This window comes from Chaetura pelagica, unplaced genomic scaffold (assembly GCF_000747805.2).
Source record: "Chaetura pelagica isolate M959 unplaced genomic scaffold, ChaPel_1.0 scaffold346, whole genome shotgun sequence".
Taxonomy (NCBI): Eukaryota; Metazoa; Chordata; class Aves; order Apodiformes; family Apodidae; genus Chaetura; species Chaetura pelagica.
The window spans coordinates 1,454,099-1,467,108 of NW_009953797.1; positions in this window are offsets into that span (position 1 = coordinate 1,454,099).

The following is a 13,010-nucleotide window of genomic DNA, read 5'->3' on the forward strand; positions in this document are numbered from 1 at the left end:
AAAATACCTTACCCAAGGGCTTCTTGCCATGATTTATTTAATATAGCTATATAAATAAATCAATATTTCAACACAAAATTTTATGCAGAGGAGATAATTTGTAAGGCATATGTTTTGTTTATTAAAAAAAATTATAAATTAAGGTAACAAATCTTCATAATTCAATGTATACTAATGGCCAGACTGCTCAACACCCCTGATACTGTATCATCTCTTCCTTTTGTGTGCCAAAGAGAAAAATCACTGGATGGGATTACTAAAGTAAAATCATACTCGATGTATTTTTCATCTCCATGTCAACTGGGATGTAAAAATGGAAAGGAGTCACAAAGCTTCCCTTTCTTAGAGAAGACTTCAAATGATGAAGGTAACACATTTTTAAAGTGTGTTGACCCAAAAGACCAGGGAGAACAAAGTTTAAACTGAAGAGGTGGAAGAAGGGTGGGAGGAGGGGTGTGGAATGTTGGTGTCAATTAAACCCTGAGTTAGGGAATGAGAAATGACATCACCTGCATATTTCTGACACCCACACAACCACACAGGGCTGAGAAATAGAGCAAATTCAAACTTGGTGAAGTGAGAAAGTTGAGTAGATTTAAAGGGACAGCTTTGTCAAACATACTATTTTAGAGAGGGAAAAAAGATAAAAATAAAACATTTAGGCTCAGTTGTATGTTTGATGTTCATCCAGAATGATTTTGCCTGGCTCTTGAAATAGTAAGCTACTTTCCTTAGAGGTGATCATTCTTCCCACCCTTTTCTTATTGGTTTCTTTCCCTCCCACAATATCAAGCTCTTAAATTAAAACTACAAATAATTTCAATAAACAAAACAAAAAAACCCTACCTAGGACAAAAAGCAACGAATGGGTATCTCATCTTTGAGAGACTCTTATAATGGGAAGGATTAGAGGTACACAGCCTTGGACAGGAAGGGCAAGAAGACAGAGTGGCATTTATTTTATTTCATATGTGCCACATCACATAAGCTGGTTTTTTTTCTTCTTCTACCTTCCCGCTCCCCTTCTTCCCTCCCCCCTGTGTGTTTTCTAGGCCTGTCTTACAGAGTTTATCAACATTTGGCCATTACTAGTGTGCACAGACAGACTATCGGGGACAGGAGAAGGGCACAGGGTAGTAGCTCTATGCTAAAACTTCATGAGTAAGGTAACTAACTTTAGAAACTTACCAACTATGGTTGCAGTGATGGAACAGGAAGACAGCTGGATGCATGCCTGGATGCTTAGGTGGTTGCTGGCACTGAAGAAGAGCTTGAAAGTAGGGAGAGTCCAACCAATGCAGCCACACAAAATTTTGAAAATGCCAGTCCTCAAAGGGAGAAGGAACAAGGCTTATTAATAAGCATAACTACAGATAAAAAAAGTTTGTCCAGTGGCATTAGTTTCCAAAATTAGAATATACTCTACTGAAGTAAAATCCCACTGCAATAATAACAAAATTCCCCAGGCTGCAGTTCTTTCTTTTTTCTAAAGAGAAGGTAATGATTTGGGAAGTGAGAGACTTAAGAGCAGGGTTGTGACTCAAACACGGTGTGTGCAGCTGCCCTGCAAGCCTTCCCACATCCTGGTGCTCAGGCATCTCATATCCACCCTGGCCAGCCCGCAGTACCCCTAGGCTTGTGTGCACGAGGGGGTGCTCACCCCACACGGCTGCGACAGCCCTTTCCAATGCCCTCCATACCTGGCTGGGCTGTCCGGGCTCCCCTGGCCCTCTTGCTAATCACCATCAAGCAGGAAGTACAGTGACAGCACCGTATCCATGGTGACGGGTGCAGGAAAGCAACGTGCCCCTCGGGAGCCTCCTTGGAGCTCCTTGCACAGTCACCTCACCCAGTGGCTCCGGAAGCACAAGGTAATGGCACTAGCTTACTATGCAACCCAGCACTCTGTATTTACATACTTGATATGCAGATCTAATTACTTGCCTGCATTTTGATTACCTTATCTTCTTGACATTTTCTCGTGTGGCTAATCCTAGTGAACCTTCAAAGCATGATCTCGGTGGCTTTTATTTTTGTATTTGTGCAGTGTCTACAGTCTCTGAAAACACTGCCAAAACTCTTTGCAAGGAGCAGGACTAATTTTATAGCGAGTGGGGGGGATGTGTGTGTGTGTGTGTAATCCCTTAGCATTCAGTTGAGGTTTGTTTTTTGTTGTTGTTGTTGTTTTTTTTAAACTCAGCACCTTTCCTCAGGACAATTAACACTTCCACTTAGCTCCCTGCCAGCAGCCTTCTCAGTCCTGCCTACCTAATACTAGGTTCAAGGATGGCTCATAGTTAATTCTTTTTAAGAGAAAGGCCCTTCTTTATTTCTAGGCATAAACATGAAGAGGTTTGACTGCCTGCTTCCCTGTCTCAAACTGCTAAACTCAACCCACACAAATGCATTTTCCTGTAAGTGTCCCTAGCTTCCTCTCTCTCTCTCCCCGTCTTGTCTCTCCACATTATCCACTTCCCCAGAAATAATATGCAATTTATTTTTTTTAATTATTTTTTAAATATATTTTTTTTTGGCACAAAGAATGCCTACTTTAAATGCCATTTTGTTTATAAAGATTTTTTAAAATGAAAAGAAAAATAGCCACAGAACAACCTGATCTCCCTTTACAAATACCAAAGTCATCTTAGTTTTAGGCTTTACAGCAGCTCATGTCATTTTCATAATTTCTTTCTCAATGACTGAGAGGCAGGGAGAGGAGGCAAGAAAAAACCTTTTTTGTTCCCCCTAAGAAATTACATATTCAGAGCTTTCTCTAACCTGAGTTCTTCCTACATTAAATCACCCATATCCAAAGCTACAACAGAACCTCAATAACTCAATATTTTAATGTGTTCAGTAAAATGTGTATTGGTGATTAGATTCATATCATGGCATCAGGAATGTGATACATGGAGGCTGTAATTTTTTGATGTTGTTAATAATTAGATTTTGTGCACATAGCAGCAAGCTGACGGAAGCAGGGCTTCCAGAAATGGTTGAGAGCAGGATGTGAAGTAGGGCAATTAGGTTAGAAACGAACTGACTGCCCTTTGCGCTGACAGTGACGGGGAAGAAGCAGCACAAGAAGTCATTTTTGGGTAGTAGTGGCAGCAATCAGTATCTTGCCTAAGTCATGCCAGGCCTGACTCCAGCTCATACAGATAAACAGAAAATGTCCCAGAGGCACCAAAGGCAGTAGACCCAGCCATTAATTCATACAATTTCTTGGACCCTTCATGAATAAAAGGCTTGCCCCCCCACCCCAATATCCTCCAGCAGGCAGATACCAACGCAAGATGAGCTGTAAGAATCTGCTCTCAGGCCCTACCTTTTCCAAATGACAAATAATACCATTACAGCACTGCAGCACTTCTGGCAGGTATCAGCTCAGTGAACACAGGCAGTTACTCATCCTGATTTCTGTACCTTTCCTCATATGTGGTTTTGTTCGCCAATGTATTATGATAGTGGAAACATCTAATTGGATTGCACAACTAAAACCAAAATATTCTATATCTTAAATATTTGACTTTCAGCTTCAATTACCTGAAAAAAGATTGAATGCTTAGTTCATACTACTATGACTGCTTTGTATCAAAAAGCCCTTTCAGTATGTAAATATAATCTTCTGAATTTCTCTAAACATATCACTACCCCAGAAGAGTGAGACTAATATGTCCAACAAATGCTCATGAAATCCATTCTTCTCTCAGCTGCAGCAAAGAGAGTTACTCAGGGAATCTCCTAGCTGATGGACATTATTACAGTGATGTTATTTGTTTTTTGGGACCTTTGGTGATTGACTAGCAGTTCCAAGTGTAACAATCAAGTGCATGTGTTTGCAGCGCAGCTACGCTGGTGGTGACACCACATGCTGTCGTAAAATAGTGACACTGCTTCAGCCTGAGTGTTGTGTGTAACTCCTCTCTGAGCCATGGCATCAAGCCTGCTTGCTTACCTTGGCAGTTACCTTAGCTGTTTGCTGCCTAAACCATAAACCCATCTCCCACTTGTGCCTTAGTCTTAATCCCCAAGAATCCAGACAATCTGCCACTAAGCTTCATGTTCAAACCTTTGTCCCAGCTTACCAGCAGGCCTACACAGGATGGGTCCCTCTGTGCTTGACCTACACTGCCTTCCTTGACAGTCCTGCCTTTGAACAGAAAGGTTTTCCTGTTTCTGTCAAAGACTGCTAAGGTCCATCATTGAGCAGCTGGAATAAATTATTCTTCCAGCATGGAGCTATCAGCTAGCACTGGAGCTTAATCGGAATATTTGAAAGTCTGATAGATGTATTAACAGTAAAAAAATCAGGTATCTAATTTCTTGATACACTAAAATTGCTTCAATTCTATTTGACCACTATGGATTTCTACTTAAAATTATAACACAAATGATTCTGCTAAACTGTGTTTCTTTATCCTGATGTTACCAAGCTTGGATGGTCTGGATGAAATAGGCAATGCAAACTTACTTCCAGTTCTCCTACAGACCATGCTCACAACTAATGCAAGATCCAAAAAGTCTGAGGAAAATACTACTCTGTTAAAAAACAAAACCAAAATAAAACAAAAAAAACCCCACCAAAACATAACAAAGAGGAAAAAAGATACAAGAGACATTCAAAAGTAAGATGTTCTAACTGTCTTTTGTAGGATACCAGTACCAGACATTCAGAAGATAAAGTTTTCTTTCAAGAACTGCAGATTAGCCTCCAAGCTTGTCAACACTTAGAAGGGCTTTACTCTACCCTGATCATCAGCTGGCACTGAGATGCTACTTTAGGAAAAGCTAGAACATTTAGCTGCTTTTAAATCACATAAACAGCATTAAGTCACAAGTAATACAGAGATGTACAAAAGCAGAAGACTGCACATACCTTGTTTTTGCTCTCCTTGTCCTGATTACCTGCAGCAGCTTGAAAGTTTCCTACATGTTTTATGAATGAGTCAGTAGCCAAGTAGCACCATGACTTTGCCCTATTCCTCCAAATTCCTTTGCCTTTCTCTGTGCCACCCTGCATACACTGACTGCAGTGAGCCCTAACCCAGGTAGTCTGCACAAAGATTTAAAGGATACCATTTATCTCTGATGTAGTTATATAGTGTGAATCTGAGTTTAGGCCCTAATGCAAGCATTTAGAGGGATCAGTGAAGACCATCCTCAAATTAATTCATTTGATCATATTTCTTTTATTCAAGAAAACACATATGTGGGTAGTTAACACATGCTATTCAAAATGCTGAGTCTTTTATCGCTTTTGCATTTATACATGCATGGCCCCCTGGAAGACTTTTCTTCATATTTTGAAGGGGGTAATTTTCCTTCACTTAAGCAAAAGAAAATAGGTGGCAGCATAGATGATGATAACTAAATAATGTGTGTGCTAATAATAGTAACCTGTTCCTTTAGGAGACTTCAGTCACAATGTAACGTTGTATCTCAGTTGTTCAGGTTTTTTTTTCATTTTATATTCACTATTTACCTATTGTTTTAGGAAAGTCTCATCACAATTAGAAAATTCAGTTCTCATTCATTGACACTTAAAGCCTACCAGAATGTTAATGGCAACAGGACAGAGCAAACAAACATCCTGCTTGTAGAATTTTAACACTTAAGAATCATTCTTCTCACTCTGGCAAATATTTTGATATCCAAATAGGTTGCATTTAAAAAGCCACCAAAACAGACAAAAAACCCCCATCAAACCCCACAAAAGCAAAAGAACCAAATAAAACCACTGCACTGGCAAGTGTGTATGTAGTATGAATCTTGTACATTGTATCATGTAAAGCAAAAAAGAGATACATTAACCTTATTAGAGAAAACACTGTGTTTCCAAAGGCTAACATAAATATTTAAGAGTATCTTTAAAAATACCACATTAAAAGTGATAAATGCTGAGAGTGAAAACATTGTTTTGTAAATTCCTGTATTTATGCATCCCTGCATGATAGTAGTACTCACTCCCTCATCATCACAGACTGGATGTGTTCCTCTTTTGTGCACTGTTCTGGACATAATGCCATGGAAACTGATAAAGATAAATGGTGATAAAGAAGCAGAAGCAAAGATGGAAAAAGTATGAAGGATGAGGTTTTTATATCCAAAATAGGGACCTGACTTTTAAAGATAACTATATTCAATATAGATCAATAAAAGAATAAATTAGATTTGATTCAGGTCCTGAAATGGATCTTTGAGACTTGGCTCTTACTTAGCTAAGTCCCGTATCAGTCTGAGGAAGCTGGAACAGGCTGTTTGTGTCAGTGAGAAGCTCCAACTCGAACCGAGGGCATCACCTGCTCATATGGCCACGTTTCTGTAGCCAATACCACTACATGGGAAAAAGGGCACACTGGGTCCTCTGGAAAAGCAGAAACCCAGAAAAAAAACATAAGATGTGTGAGACCAGGAGCATCCACAAAAAATGCTGAAGTGTGGAATAAAATCCACAAGACAAGACCTTTGCAAGCCAACAACTAGGGCCAGGACATAACCCAACTGCTTGTGAAAAGACAATCAAAGAGTCCTTCACTATAATTGTGAAAACACTAATCACTGTTCTATTGTATAAACTATTTTTTCTCTCAGATTATATTCAGGAATTATACATCCATTAAAGGATGAATACATTTCATTAATCCTGCAACTTCTGCACACTTAGCTGTCCCCTGTAAGAAACAGCTTATTCCTCTGTATTAAAATGTGAAGCACATCCAGAAATACAAGATCAAAATCCACATTTATTGGGCAATAACTCACACCTTGGTGAACCCCCTAACCCATTCCAAGAATCCATCCAGAAGTGTAACTGTTTAAATGAACAGACTAAATAGAATTTATCCTTTTTGAACTTAGTATAACATTCTGGTATTTAGCCATTTTTCAAGTAAAACATCTCTCTCTATAGTAATTAAATAATAATTTCAGACTCAGATATATATGAAGAACAGAGCAAAGGTCAGTCTCCGTAATAATTTTGCTTTAACATATATGCAGAAAACCCATGCAGTTATTTTAGAGGGACTGAAAGAATAGCATATATATTGAGGTGTCACATATATTAACAAAAGATACAGAGAAAGACAGAATTCCAAACTCATCCAAAGATAGAATTGGATGATTTAACAGCTTTTCTGTTTTCAAAGATAAAAGTCCAGTCTCTTAAACACTCTGTATATATCACAAAACTCACACAACTAAGAAAAAAAAATAATAAAAAGTAACACAAAAGGCAATATTCTCCAGAAAAGACAGTTCTACAAATTTTTTTACATTTCTCCACCCTGGACTTGCATTTCTGACATGCAGTTGACATTGTCTTGATATGGAAAGATGAGAAGTTAAAACAATTTCTCTAAAAATAGAACTTTTTTACAGTTTCAAGTAAGATTTAGTTTGTAGTTAGTTCCACAAGAACTTTCAAAAAGGAGGTTCAAAAGCAGATATTTGTTATCAAATACTGCAAGGGATTGCTGTATTTACAGTACCTCTGGAGGCATCTTCAGGGCAGGAGCTCTTCATTCTTGCTTTCTCAATTTCCTGACCTGTTGATAGAGAGAGTAACTTTTAGCCATCAGGATATTTTTAATTAAAAACATTTAAAACAGCATTGCTGTAAGAAATATGAGTTTCTTAAAAAAAAAACCATTCAGTTATACCATGTTTAAAACTAAGTTTATATAAAGACTTTGTTCTTCTGCTTCATTAGACGCCTGTATCCACAAGTCCTAAAGAATATACACCCCTGACATACAATTTTAGTTGAACATTTAAAAGATAAACTTTTAATAAAGATCATGGAACAAGAAAGTTTTAGTACTAAACAGAAAGAATATTACAGAAGAAAGAAAATATTGCAGCTGAATTGTTAATGGTAAATTATTCCCAAAGTTTTCTGTAAAGAAGCTGCACCTAATTTTATCTCCAAAGACCAGTAATGTTTACCACTGACTGATTCATAGAATCATAGAATCTTAGGGGCTGGAAGGGACCTCGAAAGATCATCTAGTCCAACCCCCTGCCAGAGCAGGGTCACCTAGAGCACATCCAGTGTCCAGGTGGGTTTTGAATGTCTCCAGTGAGGGAGACTCCACAACCTCCCTGGGCAGTCTGTTCCAGTGCTCTGTCACTCTCACAGTAAAAAATTTTTTTTCGGATATTCACCTTGAACCTCCTGTGCTCCAATTTACACCCATTACCCCTTGTCCTATCACTGGTCATCACTGAGAAAAGCCTAACTCCATCTCCCTGACACTCACCCCTTACATATTTGTAAACATTAATGAGGTCACCCCTCAGTCTCCTTTTCTCCAAGCTAAAGAGACCCAGCTCCCTCAGCCTTTCCTCATAAGGGAGATGTTCCACTCCCTTAATCATCTTCGTAGCTCTGTGCTGGACTCTTTCAAGCAGTTCCCTGTCCTTCTTGAACTGAGGGGCCCAGAACTGGACACAATATATAACTTGATGTCATCTAATTTAACTACCTCCATATAAACAGTGTTTTCTCTTGATTTCTATTGCCTTTTTCATGTCCTTTTTTATCCTTCTTAACCAGCAGTAGATGCTTGGGTCCAGAAAGAGTAAAGACTCTTTTTTAAAACTTTACATGTGATTTCTCAGCTCTAAAGGGGAAAAGTGCACTCACAGTACTCACACCTCTGGATATGTTTCCCTGTAGAGAGAGTCTGGACCCCATTTGGAACACTTTTTAATCCAGACCACTCCTAATTTGTCTCTTGGCAGGCACTGTCAAATGGACTTTGATCCCCTTGGTCTGCCATGACTGAAGAGTGTAATTCACTGACCTAACTGGAGTGAGTTGTATAATTAACTGTCCACATGGTGGTACTTTTGTAGGACCAAGATGGTTTTTTTTTCCATATGGTGAAACAGAAGCGAACTTTTACTAGGCCTAAATGAAAGATGAGCTAGTGATACAGGTGAGAATTAATAAAAGGCAAGTTATTTGTCCTTTTTAATTATACTATCTCTCTTCAAGCAAACAAAAGCCCTATTCTGTGAGGTATTTATACATTTGATAGAAGGTTTGAGGGCAAATTGCACACCTAGGTTTCTGGCTTTCCATGAAGGTGAGACAATTTACCCTTTTTTTTTTTTTTTTAATTGCCAAAATATTTATTTTTCTTTTTAGAAAGGCCTTACGATGTGTCCAGCATACAGGTGCACATATTGAAAAGCAATAGCAAAATTACACCACTGCTGCACAGTGTGTCTGATGACAGGGGACTAAGTTAGATTTAACATTTTATGAGTGTATTAAATACATCCATGTGCCTGTAGGCACACATAGGTATTAACATAAAGGCAAAAAAAGTATTGTGACACCTGTGGTCAAGTTATCTGTTGGCTGGCCTCACTGCATATCAAATAGCTCACTTTTACTCTAGAGGACAAGAGTTGCTTGACGTAGGAGCAGTGATAAAACATGGGAAGAGAAGCAACTGGAAATTTTCTGGCTTTGCAAACAGTTAAAATTTTGCTCTTCTACAAAAATAGGATTAAAATAAATAAAATAGCCTGGAAGAAAAGACTAAACAACTATGATCTTGATATATGCCATTTAAAATTCATCTCATTCCCCCCAACTTTCACTCATAAATCAAAACTGAATACACAGATCCCAGGGATGAGGAGCAGGTGGTAAAACAGCCTAAAAAATCTCTTTTCTATACTTCAGCAGAGAACTAATTTCATATCGAAAGGAATGGGTCAATTTTACTGCTGGGTTAGCCACATGGCTCCCAGGTACCAATTTTGTAAAGTATTATCCATTTTCACCGTGGGTCATTTGTTTCCTCTGCAGATTTCCTTGAGACTTACAAAACTGATACGCATGGATTTTTCCATTTCTGCTTTTGAGCGTATAATGATGATTGGACAGGTTACCTTCCCTTTAATCTGTAGAAGATGTGACAGAGAATGCAGAAATGTTATCATCTCTAATATAAAACAACTTTCCAATTGTAGCAGCTGAAAGAGCCATGGGCATTGCTACCCCATAAACTGTCCATTTCCCACATTCCTCTAGGCTAGCTATAACTGCTGAAACCAATGCTACCAGGCACAGATACTGTCTTAGAAAGAGATGTACAGAGTTGGAGATTTTTCTGCAGCAAAGCTGATAGCTTGGATTCGTTTGAGAAACTAAGAGCTTTTTGCTTGAACAGAAAACACAGTTTCCCTAATTAACCTCAACAGTTATAGCTTCTATCCCCAATTACATAGAAATACTATGTTTTTCCTAAATCTTGACTAAGTCTCTAGGCACAGGTGTCCCAAATTTCTAGCCCTATATACTTCATATTGAAAACTTGATGATATCAAGAATAGCAGGTAAGTCATGTACCCCTGAGGGACAATAGACAAGACTTGGATATCTTCAAGTCATGGGTGCTGCTGAGACCCCAGACTAAGCAGTGACACAAGAGTCCTCATGCTGCTGCCATAGAAGTCCTGTGGGGACAGTTCAAACCAGAAATCTCAGATGGATTAAAACTACCAGTTTTTCTACTCTCTCTGTACATACGTGTGTAAGCACGTTTGGGCGCAGAGAGGGCGGTGGCTGCTGCACAGGAGCCATTTGCTGAGCTAGTGCCAAGGCGGGGCTGTGCAATCCTGGTATTAAGAAGACATTCTGGGAATTAAATTATTCTTTGTCATGGGAAGGCAGTTCTCAATCTTTGGATGTGGAAAGGAAAAAAACAACCCCCAAAAAATCAAGAGAAAGAGCAAAGGAAAGGCTGATCAAGTATTCTGGTTCTGTGATCAGTGTGTTCAGCCACACATCATTGGAGAATTAACTAGTACTCAGTGTGCTGAGCGCACTGAATAGAAATTCATATTGAGTTCATGCTATGGTATTCTACATGGTATGTCACCATGTAAAAAAATGTATCTTAGCTACACAAAGGCTGATGCCTTATGTTTTTTAATAAAGTTAAGGAGAGATTTTAAACCTTTGCTTTCAGCTCAAGCTTGCAGTGGGTGGAAGCTATTTCCTTTGATGTACTGAATAATTTGCTGGTTTTGAAGTTGCAATAAGATAATGTAAAGAGCTTGGAATACCACATAATGTGAAGTGGTAAGGTGTTAAGCTGTGGCGTCTGCAAGAAAATGCCATTGAGCATATGAGAAATAGGTCATTGGAATTAAATGGACCAACACAGTTAAATCCAAAATGCCCACTTGGTACCAATCTGAAATGAAGAGCAGACTGGATGTTTGCTCCATTAATTACAGTTTCTTGGAAAGTTTTCAGAATTTAACTCAGCACTCCTGGTTCCCATCTATGCTCTTGGGGGAGAAAAAAAAAAAAAGATTTCCATCTTATTATTAATGCTGTAAAAGTATTAGCATGGCATATATTTTTTTATACATATATATATACACACACACATATATTATATCACTCTCAGGTGTAAGGACAGTGGCCCTGGTGACCTTTTGGGTAACTGTTTATACTTACAGGGTAAAGCAAATCTTTACAGAGCTGGTGACTGAAGATCTGACTCACCTACAGCTGTTTTCTTCTGGCCGTGCTCCTCAGCCATTGGCTCTCTCCATCTCCCTCAGGCCCCAGCCCCTGCTGGCCCAGGCACAGGGTGGTTGACATGGCTCCTTTCTGTTCCAGATCAAGTGCAGTCAGCAGATGCTGCCTGGGCTAAATTGCACGGGATGGGCAGGATCCTGGAGGGAGCCCACAGTGGAACTCCTTCCATCTAAACAGTGGATAGGTAAGACAAATGAGGATAGGCATCAGGAATTGGCACACTGAAGCTGGCAGAAATTTTTCAATTGACTCCAGGAATCTCAGGATGTCACATTAGTATTGGGATAAAGGCAAGAAGGATGTAGGTTACAGAAAAATTTTAACAGTTCCTCACCAAAGTCTACTGATCCCTTGAGGCTCCAGCTAGTTTGACATATTTGTTAAGAGTTCTGTCTAGTCTATCTGAAATACACAATGCTCAAAAGCACAGCTCTCTTTTTAGGCAACTGTTTTGGGTTTGGGTTTTGCTTTTTTTAATATTACATATGCTTTAATTTATTGTCTTAATTTCAGCCAGTGTCAATTGTATAATTTTTTTAAGAGAGATTTTTGAATATTGAAAAGAAAGATTTCTCAGAATCAGCTTTCAGAAAACAGTTTAAGAAAATCTTTATCTCACTGTCCCTGGCATCCTCCCACCACAAAGCTTTCCAAATACAAATATGTGCATTTTTGCGATGTCTCAGAAGAGGCATGTCAGCCTTGAGGGTGAGTTCCTCACAGTGTTGAGGAGGCTGTACAGCAGATGTAGGGAACTAAATCAAGCCAGTTGATCTCTGTACAGTGTCATGACTGTAAAATCCTCCACGAGGAGCAATGTGGAAAGCAGTTGTATTTGTGCATTCATCATGCGTGCTATGACAGATGACAGTTTTATGGTTAAATGCACTTGAATGGAAGGTTAAGGTTCATCTCCCTTCCCTCCTCTAGACTTCATATATCACCTCAGGTAAAACTAAGAGCCAAATAATACTTTAAACAACAGATTTACTTTCCCTTGCCTTGTATTTCCAACTCTGGTGTAATAGCAGTTCTTCCCAACCTTGTCTCTTTAGATTAGGCACGTGTGCCTGGAGCTTTGCTTGGGGCTTGGAGCAATGGCAAGCCTGAAGTCAGCTATACCAGAAGCAAAACTGACAGCACATAAAGCCATCAATAAATGAGCTCAGTCCTAGTGCCAGAGAGACTGTGTTATGTGATCTCTTTTGGGTGCTGTGCACTGCCCCTGCGTCAGCTCCCCTTTGCTGAGAGCACCCACAAGAAGTCAGACCCTTGCGCTTTCCCACACTTATGTCAGAAGCCCTAAGATTTACTTAAGCCACTGACAGTTCTGTGGCATTAGACAGATAACAGACAGATTTTATTATTTGTTTAAATATATAAGTTTCAAAATACACATAAAGCTGTGTGGAGCAAAGCACACACATTCTATTTA